Below are 12,063 nucleotides of genomic sequence, written 5' to 3'. Positions count from 1 at the left end.
CACCTCTCATGTGAAATTGAATATGAATTTTAAAACATGGATTGATGCTTCAGTTAAGTCTTTTCCATTTACTAAATGAAAGCTGTACTTTTCAACAGAATAATGCAAAAATGTGTTGTTAAAGTCAAAAGTAACTATTTTCTAGATAACTGGTGACTCTGGTTTTGTCTTTCCTATGTCAGTGGGGGACAATTTAAAACCTGAAATAACAGAATTGTAGCCTAAACAAAAATACTCTTTAAAAGGACGAGAGAAGTTTACAAATAGAAGACAGAAAAGAATGCATCAAGAATGCAGTACAGCATAAGATGTTAGAACTGAGTGCTGGGATTTCTGTCATTAAGCTACAAACGTTTAAGAAAGGTGAGCTACAGTTAAGGTTAAAGGATTATTCCTTTCTCTGTTGGAGTAGAAGTTGTAGCTCCAGTAAATTCAGAAAGTGTTAAACTGAGCTGAAGTTGAGACTCCGAGCGGGCCACTCAAGGTTCACACCAGATTGTGAAGAGCTTTTCCTTATGGACCTTTGCTCTGAGCTCTGAATCATGCTGCTACGAAAAGAAAATCATTGAACTGATGCCACAAAGATGGAACTGGTCTGAGCTATCTTTTCTAAATATCATCTATATATAATGTACATATTCACATAAAGCTGTTTTGCTTAAAGTCTGTCTCAGGTTGAGAACCTTCACTGCTGCTGTCAAGAAAAAAAACATGAAGTCATATCATGCTGCATTGCGTGTTGATCCCTGGGCGCCGTCTTCTGAGGATGGTGCTTCATTACTGTTTTATTTGACTGAAAACTGCTTTGGATGTTCGTAATTGCATTAAAGAGTGCCAGAGCAGAACACATAATAAAGCTGGGGAAAAAATGATGATGGAGGACATTCCTCCCCTCATTTAATATGTTAAAAAATGGCTATCATGTGTGGACTGTGGTGCAGAGGAACTTAACTTGTTGTGATTTGGTCTGTATTTAACTCAAATATGACCAATAGGAAAAAAGAATAGCTCACTTATTCCAAAAACAGTGCAAAAGACTCTTCATAGTCGATCAAACCAACAACAGAAGACAGTTTTATGAAATTAGATTAACATTTTTAAATAATACAACTCCAGAGACTGAAGTCTAATTTTGGAAATTACACTTTGCATGTTCAAACACACCTGTCTACTGCAAGTGGATTATTTTTTCAAAGCTTTGTATCTTATCTGCTCTGAGCCACAAAGAGCGTCACCTTTGCTTTGAGAGTACAGCTGTTGCAGATGTAAGGCTTGGGAATTTGCAGATCTTGCACATCTCCATGGCAAAGCTGCTCATGGGTTTACAGCATTTAAATGCACGCAGAGTGTTAGATCTCAGTCCAAACAGGAAGTAGTGTAAAATAACTGGATGTGTGACGAGTGGAGGGCATAATCCAGTCCTGAGATGCCAAATCTGTGTTATCGCAGGCATTTCTCTGATTGATTTTTTATGCTGGAATTCAACTTTCCCAATAGAACAATAGAGTCCTTTTTTATTTCCCTTCCTCTGGCAGTTAGATGAGCGAGTCTGGGTTTGATGGATGCCGGTGAACATTACTTGTCTGACTGCACTGTGCAACTAAGAAGTTTGGTGGAGAAGGCATAATGGTAAGGGGCTGTTTTTCAGGATTTGGGTAGGCCCCTTATCCCCAGAGAAAGCCAATCTTTATGTCTTAGCATACAATGCAACGCTTCCAACTATATGGCACAGATTGGGGAAGGCCCTTTTCTACTTCAACTTGACTGTGACCCAGTGCACAAAGCAAGGACTATAAAGACATGGCTTGATGAGTTCTGTGTAGAAGAACTTGACTAGCCTGCACAGAACCCTGACCTCAACACCATTGAGTACCTTTGGGATGAACTGGGAGGCACTTGGAAGGCAATGAATGTTTTTTTTCTTTTCTTTCTTCTTTTTGGATAGCTGAATTTGAAGAGTGCCACTCTCATAGTTTTTTTTTAGAGATAGATGCTTTATAAGTATCATACTTTCAGAATAAAAGCAGACAACTTTTTATTTTTGTGCAGTAATCTTTATTGAAAAATTAAACACACTTTCTGTATAAATAGCATGTCATTGTACAACACTGCTTGTTAAAATGTGCAGGAAGCAGGCAAAAAGACAGATGGACTGACCGACTGAATAAAAGCAAAAAGTGCTGAAGAAGATCTCAGTGTGGGGAAATGAACACCAACAAAATGAACTTGTGCAGCTAATCAAGCAGGAGGCACACTCAGTGAAACAAATCAAACATCATAAATAGAGTCAACAGGTGCTGCTGGGTCTGACCTTTACGGGGAAAGCATCGGTTTGGGGGTGGCTGGGTGCAAGACACTAAGCTACACCGTGAGCAACATGTTAACGTCTGAGCTGTCGTGTTTCATGTCAGACGCAAGGCCAGCACCTCTCTGTCTCGGCATCTGATTAATGAGCCCGTCAGCAGCTTCCATGGCTTTCCTCCATCATCCCTCCCTCCTGGATGGACCTTTGGTATCAGGTCAGAGAGGGAAGGCCGGGCCGCCATCGACGTGTGCCTACAAGGAGGGGTCATTATGGAGTTAACTCGTGGAAGAGGAGGGAGGCCACTGCAGTTAGAGCATGGGTCATGTATGTCTTCATAGATAAATGTTACAGAGTAATGGCTGTTTCCTTTCCTTTAGAGCTTTACTCATCTGGTTTCACATTTGATTTTTGCAAGACGTGCTTCACTTTATCTACATTTCACCTGAGCAGCCAGCAGCAGGGAGGGGTTCATTGTCTTAGGGGAACTTTGGCATCGATGAAGTTGTGTAGCTGTTGGAGGGATTGAGCAGGTGAATCTCAGTGATTTCTCTGGGTGGCCTTCTGCACTGCAAAGTCACTTTAAAACCCAAATCTTTCAGATTTAATTCTTATATTTAAGCCACAGAGTCAAGTAGGAGACCACTGTGTCTGCTGGTCACTTAATTACATGTAGGCTGACTTAAACATTATGTTCATTTTAGATTGTTTTTTTTTTACTAGAATTTGCTTTAGTGCTTACCAGGCGATTCAACCAGGAATGGCATGAGTGGGCCACTGAGTGGGATCTTTCATCCAGTCTTATATAGACAACAATCCAACTATATTCTGGTAGTTTATCAATCTTTTCTCCTCTGTCAGTTACTAGTAATGTCTCTGTGTGGGATGTGACAGCTTTTAAGAGACAGTGTCTGAGTTGAAAATCGATGCATTTGCAGCACTCAGTGTAGGAAAAGGATTATTTTCCTTCATGGGATTTACCTGGCACACCAGATAGACTGTTTCACTTAACCATTCCACAAGACATGTCTCACATCCATCTGGGCAATCAGCAGAGCTGAGTATGTGGGTTGTACCCATAAAAAAATATGCCAAATCTTCCCTGGCAATGCAGAGAGTTTATCAGAGACTACCTCCAGAATTTGGGAGTGGAGCAGATGGAATGGCCTGCCAGCAGTCCTGACCTTAACTCCATTGAACAGTTATGGGTTCAACTTGGGTGTGCTGTTCGTGCCAGAGTGACCAACACAACCACACTGGCTGACTTGCGAAAAAATGCCGGTCGAAGAATGGGTTGCCATTCCACAGCAGTGTGTGACCAGGCTGATGACCAGCATGAGGAGGAGATGCCAGGCTGTCGTGGTCATGTATAGTTCTTCCACACGCTACTGAGGCTCCTGTTTGTTAAATGAATCAACCGTAAAATTACCATTATGCCTTGTTTGTTCAGACTTCAATCAACCAGTCAACCAAAAAAGATCTATGGTAGAATAAGCTGTTTGGAATTGGCAGAGAAGATATGGCACATTTTTTGTGAGCATAACCCGCATACTCAGCTCTGCTGCTCATCCCACAAATACACGTTCCTTACAAATGTGGCACCACTGAAAAGGGAAATAAACAGGCTTTCCAAAAGTATAAGAATTGTTGCCAAGAAGCATTGCTGTGACAAATAAAAAATCTACCAAACACAAATTTCCCTTCCCTTAGGTTTGGTAGACAAATCGCACCCTCTACTGGCAAAAGAAAGCAACACACTCAGGCTATTCTTAATTTCTTTTACTGTACTGAATCTATCAAGCTCAGTTTTTGTAAGAATGGCCTCAATATTTGTCCACAACACATACATGCTACTTCAAGGGATGTTTTGCTGGGGAGCATTTCGATATCCCAACAATTTGACAGGAAGCTGCCATAACTCTCATATGCCACATCTAATTTCATTCATATTTTACATGTATGATCAAAGTCTGCCCCTCTACACCCTTGGATGTTTATTTTATGGCTTTACTTTAGTGCCACTTACTGCAAAAAGTCAGTAACACCTCTAAAATAAATGTCAAATCTTTCATCAATTTTATATGAGAAAAATATCCATCCTGCCCAGATCACAGCTTGGCATCTTGTTTTGTCATACTGCCACCTACTGCTGACAGTCAGGACTACCCCATATATAAAATGCAACACTCATTATTTTTGATTAAATAACAGTCCTATGTGACCTGACACGCCAGATGGATTTGTTTCACCCACAGACTGCAAATCTCTTCCGCCATTATTGGACCAGTCTCTTATCGCTGCTTGCTTACATCACGACTCTGCCGCACCGAAAAGTACTGCCTTTATTCCTGATTGGCCCTGTCACTTTCTTACAGGGCCCAAACTGTTCAGATGGGAGCTTTGCAAGATGGGTTCGCCAGTGAGAAATGGGCAAATCCATCTTCTTTGTAAGGTTAAGTCCTGGGAGGATCTCACCTTTCTCTCTGCTGTGCAGAATACTGTATGGTGGCTTTACAGGAGCGGTTGCAACACACCCCAGCATGCAGCCCTAGTTTCATTTAGGACTCTATACAGCAAAGCCAAAACCTGAACAAAAGTTGGGATACTGGAAAATAAACAAGGTGTTAATGACCTCAAAGATTACGTTATTTTAGCTAGCCTCAAAGTTGATTTGAGGAGGGGATAGGTAAGAGCCTAGTGTGGATCCATCTATAGGTATTGTTAAAGTGAAAAGAACTGCATCTTTCCCCATGTAGGTGACATCCCACTGTATCCCTAACCAAATTAGTAATTTATTTTTCATATTTTTTAATTTTATCATATAAACATACCTATTTTCCAAATTACTAAAAATTCAGCCCGACTATAAGCCAGAAAGCAGTGAAGGAAATCTGTTCACATGGTTGCTTTTGTTTCAGGCATGGGATTTGACAATATAGAATAATACTTGTAACACTCAAACAGGGTATTTCTTTTCTAAACTTGGTATCAGTAGCCAAGCTAAATCATTGTACCAGTAAATGTATAGTAAATGTTTTAAACCACACCTTACACTGTTTATGGAGAATCACTGAGTTAACTTACAGGGCCCTGTAAAGGCTTTATTAATGTTGGAGAGAGTCAGTTTTATCCTCCTTATATGAATTTCCTGAGACATCTTAAAAAAATCTGTATCACTGCCTTTCTACATGTTGGTCACTAGTTTAACAGGGTCGTCTTCTTTTTTCTCTTCCCTCCTTCTCTCACAGGCGAGATTTCATTTGGTGCTTATCTCAGAAAACAAAAGCCATCATCTGCGATGCTGCGATTCCCGGTAGATTACTTCTTTAACGTGGAATAATTCCACTGAGAGGATGCTCCCCAACTCTCATCTGCCTGAATGTCTGCTCTGTTTCTCTCTGTCTAGTTATAGCCCCTGGTGTCTTACACACAAACACTCTTATGTACACACATTTCCACAGACAAACTGATGTGTTGGGAATCTTTAGTCAAGAGGTAACGGTGCAAACATTATGAGTTATATCCTGAAAGAAAAAATCCTCAAAGTTAAACTACAGGATGAACTCAAACACCAAAGAAATCTTCAGGGCAGAAAGTATTTGTTCATAAAAATACAACTTCCTTTTTTTCTATGGCGTAAAATAAATACTGTTTTATACAAAAGCTTTTCAAAGAACATTTTGTCTCCTAAAGCATCAGTTGCTGACATTTTATTTTGTTTTTGAGGCAAAGGTTGTCCTTTAGAAAGTCTTTAACACCACTCAGTGGATTTATCGCCTCTTGATGTGTTTCAAAGTTGTGCTGTGTCACAACCTTGAGGCCCTCTGAGTCTTTTTACTCCTTGTCCTTTTGGCATAGGCAGATTAAAAGACCCGGCTGTCTAAATAACAAGAAATATGCCTTCAGTCTGGAGTAAAGTCACTCTATTTAAGGTTGGAATCAAACGCGTCTGTGTGAGTTAAATGAGATCACCACTCAGCCTATGTATCAGTGTTAATGATCCCATCACTTGCCATCATATGCCATAATTTTACTATTTTGAAGAAATATGTGTTAACTGTGCCTAAGTGTCTGTGGGAAAATAAAGTGGCAAACAAAACATCTTTTCTCCCAGATATTACTATTTTTCTTTGCATTTTTATAAACCAAAATGCTTGAAGAAAATACCATTGTGTAGCCATGCTTGTACTTTTACCTTTCTACATAAAGGGGCCATGCTGACCAGCATCCCCTGTGGCTAGAGCTAGCATTAGCATGATCAGTTTATGATTGTCTACTACTACTGCTTCTACCAACATCAACCTTACATCTATGATTTTTATTACGAATGTAAGAGCTAATCTAAGAGCAGCTCTACTTTAACTGATTTAATAATGAATATCACTCCTCTCCATTTATGATCATCTTAGCTGCTAAAGCCAATATTTGAATGTTCAGTCTTCTATCAAACATGACTTTAACTGCTAATTCTTCACATATCGTTAACATTATTACTGACATTAAAGCCATATCCAAGAAAATAAATTAAAGATGGATTTAAGGCCAGGACAGCCATACGTCTATCCTTTTCATTGTTGTTGCTCTGCTTGTTTTGAATCTTTCTGCATTTTCATCTTCTCTTTTATATTATCTTACATTTTTGCATTCCTCTTTTTCATTTTTCTGAATCTTTAGTCTTTTTTGCCTTTCCCTTTTTTTGTATCTTCTTCTTTTTCTTTATTTCCCTCTATTCGTTTTCTGCATTTACTCATCTTTCTGCATGCCCTTCTTCTGTTTCCCTTGTATCTTTCATGCATTTTCCTCATCTCTTTTACTGCACCTTCTTTTCATTTCCTGCACCCCCCTCTTCTCTCTTTCTCTGCATATCTGTCTTCTCCTTTCTACACCCTCTTTTCTTTTTTGCATCGCCAACTTCCCTCTTTTTTTTTTGGCATTTTTTTCTCTTTTTCTGCACCAACCACTGCTTTTTCTGCATCTACCTCTTCTCTGCATATCTGTCTTCTCTTTTCTATACCATCTTTTCTTTTTCTGCATCACCCTCTTCTCTTTTTCTGCTTCTCCCTCTTTTGTTTTTCTACATCTTCATCTCCTTCTCTCTTTCTACAGCAACCTCTTCCTTCATTCTGCATCCCTCTCTTCTCTTTTCTGCATTTGCTCTTCTTTCTGCATCCCCCTCGTCTTTATTCTGCATCTAACTCTTCTCATTTTCCGCATCACCATCTTCTCTTTTCTACATGTTTTACTTTTCTGCATCTCCTCTCTTTCTACAACCTCCTCCTCCCCTTTTCTGCTTCTCCCTCTTCTCTTTTCTGAAACTTTTATCTTTCTACAACATCCTTTTCTCGATTTCTGCATCTACTGCAACTTCTTCTTTAACTACCTCTTCTCTGCAGCTTCCCTTTCTCTTTTTCTCCAAATTTTTTTTTTATGCATCTCCTTCTCCTTCTCTCTTTCTTCAACAACCTCCCTTTTTGGCATTTCTCTTTTTCATTTTCTGCATCTCCCTCTTCTCTTTTTTTCTGCCTTTAATTTTCTGTTCTGCTTTTCCCTCATTACTTTTTCTGCACCTCCTTTTCTCTTTCTACAATTCTCTCTTCTCTTTATCTGCTTCTTATTTGTTTTTTGTCTCTGTCTGCTTCCATTTAGTTCTTCCTCTTCCCTCTTTCTGCATTTCCATTTATTCCTTTATGCCGACACAGCTTCAGCAGATAGCTGTTCCACATGAGTCTGGTTCTGGTTGAAGTTTCTTATTGCCACTGTATCTAGGCCTGATGTTGCTAAGCACAGTTCATTTTATATTATTGTTGGGTCCTAATAAATAGAAGAGTACTATCTAGACCTGCCTCCTTTGTAAAGTTCTTTGAGATAACCTTGGTTATAACTTGGTTCCATACAAATAAAAACTGTTTGATAGATTGATACCATCCTTACTTTTGAAAAGCACCTCAAACTTCTCCACTTTAAAAATACTCTACTACCAATTTAAGGGCTGATCATTAAAAAATGAAAATAATTAATGACTCAGACAGAGATCTCACAGCTGAATAAAAGTTATTTAACATTTATCTGGCAGTCTGCTCGAAACGAATCAAAGAATTCAGCAGATTGAACTGAACTGTGAACTCAACTGTGAAGGCAGGTTTTTAGAAATGAGACATTATTTTAGAACAAAAGTATGTCAGAAGGGCTCCGTTATATCAGGGGCAGTACTTGAGAGAACGTATTGAATATGTGTGTGACCTTAAAATACCTGAGCGGTGCTTCTCTAACACATCATATTTTTATTCCATTAAAGCCTGACATTTTGCCGATAGACTGCAGGGATATGTTGTAAACACAAAGCGTGAATGTGGTGTTCTTTTCTCTCGCTTGTCATCCGAATGATTCAGAACTGTTTGACAGCAATTTTTCACACAGCGGCTCCGTTGGCATTCTTCAGAAAGCCCAGGCAACCAGACCGCCGCTTCACTTCCTCCTGTCTCATACAGCTGCTCCCTTTATGACATTTACATTTGTCTTTATTTGCTGTCTCCTTGTTTTGAGCACATTTTTCCTCTCCTTTCTTCCATCAACTCCAGACAGGCAGACACCACTCACATTAAACACATACACAACACCACAACTTAATCACTACGATTAACTCTTCTACCTGAAGCTTAATGTGAAGCCTGATTTATATACATGCAACCTGTCTGAAAACTTTATGTTGGTGTTTTCCCAGGATTCTTCCTGGCAGCCCTCTAAATTTACAGGGGAAAATCAGGGTGAGGTGATGTGAGAAGGCAGCAGGAAATATTCAGGAACATTCACCACAATTACATCAGCTGATGTTAACCTCTCATATAAACTCTGGTTTTATGGCCTCTTACAGATAACTAATAAAATAAAGGTCTGAGATGCTGATAACTCCTTAGCCCTCTCCTAAATGTGTCTTACTGATTAATTTATAAGTGCATACATTTGATGGATGGACCAAATAATTAGACTAAAATGCAGAGTGAAGTTTGAATTGTCATAGGTCAAATTAGAAAATGATGATATAAGGTCCCCGCAATAAGATGCTGTCTTGTGAAAGAACCAGATTATTTTTGCAAAGCCCAGGATTGGCCGTATTCTGTGTCTGTCATTAGGCAGATCCATCGTGCAATGCTTTGATACATTTGTTCTTAGTCAGAGGATGACTGACCAATCTGCTAACATTGCAAAGCAGATGGATACGCCCCTTTCCATGTTTCTCACTGGTATCCATCTTGCAAAGCTCCCGTCTGAACCATTTGGGCCCAGTTAGAAAGTGACAGGACCAATCAGCGAAGAGGAGCAGTACTTTCAGGCTCAGCTGATGTAAGCAAGCAGCAACAAGAGGCCGGTGCAATTATGGCCGAAGAGATTAGCGTGGATGCTGCTAAAGCGCCAGTTTTATCAGAGCTTGACAACATTTCTTCCTTAAAAGAAGAACAAAGAACAGCAGTGAGTTGTTTTCTTTTCAAAAACGACAAAAGTCGTGTACTGACGTGTCTGTAGTTGCCATGGTTTGCGTTATTCCTCGGTAGCTGTGCATGCACACCTCGGTCGCGACTACCGGGGCATTTCTGCTATGACTTTTTGCTGCGCTGATCAAACCAAGCTGTGCTATTTCACTTTTACATCACGAGTTTGGTCACGCTTGTTAAGGCTGAGCCGTGCCCAGGATTGTCCTACTCTGGAGAAGGGCCCAAGCATGCGTGCCTGCCTCCGAGTGTGCTGTGTTGACGTCACAGCTGCTAGTTATTTTTCAGGGATGTGTTTAAGTTCTGGATTACCAATAGAAGAAGAAGAGGACACTTTGAAGTAGAAACTGTTGGCTAACTCTTGAACAAAACAATTCTTACGGAAGCACAGCTATTTAACATCATCAACTCAAAACACTGTGTCATCAGCTCTAACAGGTAGCTCAATTGTGGTGGAAAAGCGCTGGGCTGCCTTGCTGAGTCAAACTAAGTAGAGCTGCTTAATGTAATGTCATGTTGGAAAAGCCCAATATGTTGTATATTTTGTTGCTATTGCTGGCCCGTTCAAAGGCAGGACATTCAAACACCCTTCCAGTTGTTTTTTAAGGTTCTGTCCTTCCTAACCACTCTATGGGTTTTTGCCCACTTGGATATGAAATATCCCATTGATGCGTGTAACAGTCTATCTGGCATATAATGTTCGACTGCCATTCGAAAAAGGATGGCACCCACCTTCCTTTCCTGTGCTCTGCCCCTCCCAGCAAAACAGCTCTCACTTTAATCCAAGTGAGGAGCAGAGGGAGCTATAGTACTCTGGTTAGTTTAAAAAGCAAAGACCTAAAGAGCATATTAGAAAGGCAGCTATTGGTCAACTAATGGGTAAAAAGACAGCAGTCATACAGAACTAGTCTAGCTCTGAGGAGTCTGGCATCAAGAAAGAAATGCAAAAAACCCTACAGAGTTTGTTAAATGGTTGTGACTGCCCCTCAAGGCAACAATAAAAATGACGGTGATTATGATTTTTGAAGTATTTGAAAAGGCCTGGTTCAATCAAATGTAGATGGCTTTTGTCTCTTCGATGTTTGCTCTACTTCCTCTCCGCATCCGTCTCTTCCTGAGGAGGCAAATCATCTCAACAACAGCCATCACAGCTCATTTGTTACTTCAGTCACTCCCTCATTCTCTCCCTCTCTTCATCTCTCACTCCACCTGATTGCTTATCTCCTAATTGCTTTTCTATAAGCGGATACGTGTGTGTGCATGCATATACACGCCGCATGTGTGGAAGAGCTCCTCTAAAATCTTCAGCAGCATCGTCCTCTAAATGTCTCACTACTCCCCTCATGGGCGTAATTGCTGCACAGTGCACGGCTGCAGAAAGACCCCCAGGGTGAATACAATTAAAAACTATGAAATCACCAAATAAAAGCATCAATTGCTATTCAGCTGAAAGAGTACAAGGTAGGGTCGCCGCAGCTGAGATATTTGCCATACTATGCTGGCCATGCACATCCGGGGATTTTAACACAGAGACACTTAAACTGTTTATATTGCTCTTTAAAAGACTGCCAGTGTTACAGTTCCTCATTTAAAAATGTATAGTTGAAACCTGGTTATAGTAAAGTTTTGTCATTGAAGTTACAACAGATAGCAATATCTATTTTCTGATCATTTCTATGGTATTCAAAGTATTAATCTACAACAGACTGTCTAGATATCCTTAAGTCCAGATAATGTGGACTTAAATGGCAGATGCTATCACCTCGGAAAGGTTTCATGCCTTGTTCTCTGCATAAGGAATGTATCTTCATAAAATCAGGCTCATACTAGGTTTACACGCAAACCTCATGCCATTATCTCTCTGTGTGATAGTTTCAATGGTTAGCAGCATGGTGGTCCTACACTGCAGGATCCAGAACTCCCCTTCTTTCTCAAGCTGTTCACATTTGTCTGGAAAAACATGGAATGACTTTTATTGTGAAGCAATAAAATCGTCAGTAAGGGTTAAAAGCAGAGAAGATGAAGTTATAAATATTGAATGGATACAATAAAGTAACACAAGGGGAACGCTTGGTGAATTTTTAGATAGAGAACTGTACTTAAACTTCTCTAAAAGGGAATTTTGCGTGTGAAGCATGGGAAGAAGTTGCTTGTTGCATTGTGGGAAATGGTAGAAATACATTTATGTGTATTGGAGTAACATAGTGCAGCACTGAGAGGAAGAGAGGACAGGACTGAGCTTAACCAGCTGAACCTATCAGCCTGTTTGGAGAG

The sequence above is a fragment of the Cheilinus undulatus genome, linkage group 17, assembly GCF_018320785.1.
Source record: "Cheilinus undulatus linkage group 17, ASM1832078v1, whole genome shotgun sequence".
In the NCBI taxonomy this organism is placed as follows: domain Eukaryota; kingdom Metazoa; phylum Chordata; class Actinopteri; order Labriformes; family Labridae; genus Cheilinus; species Cheilinus undulatus.
This window is presented reverse-complemented; position numbering follows the sequence as displayed.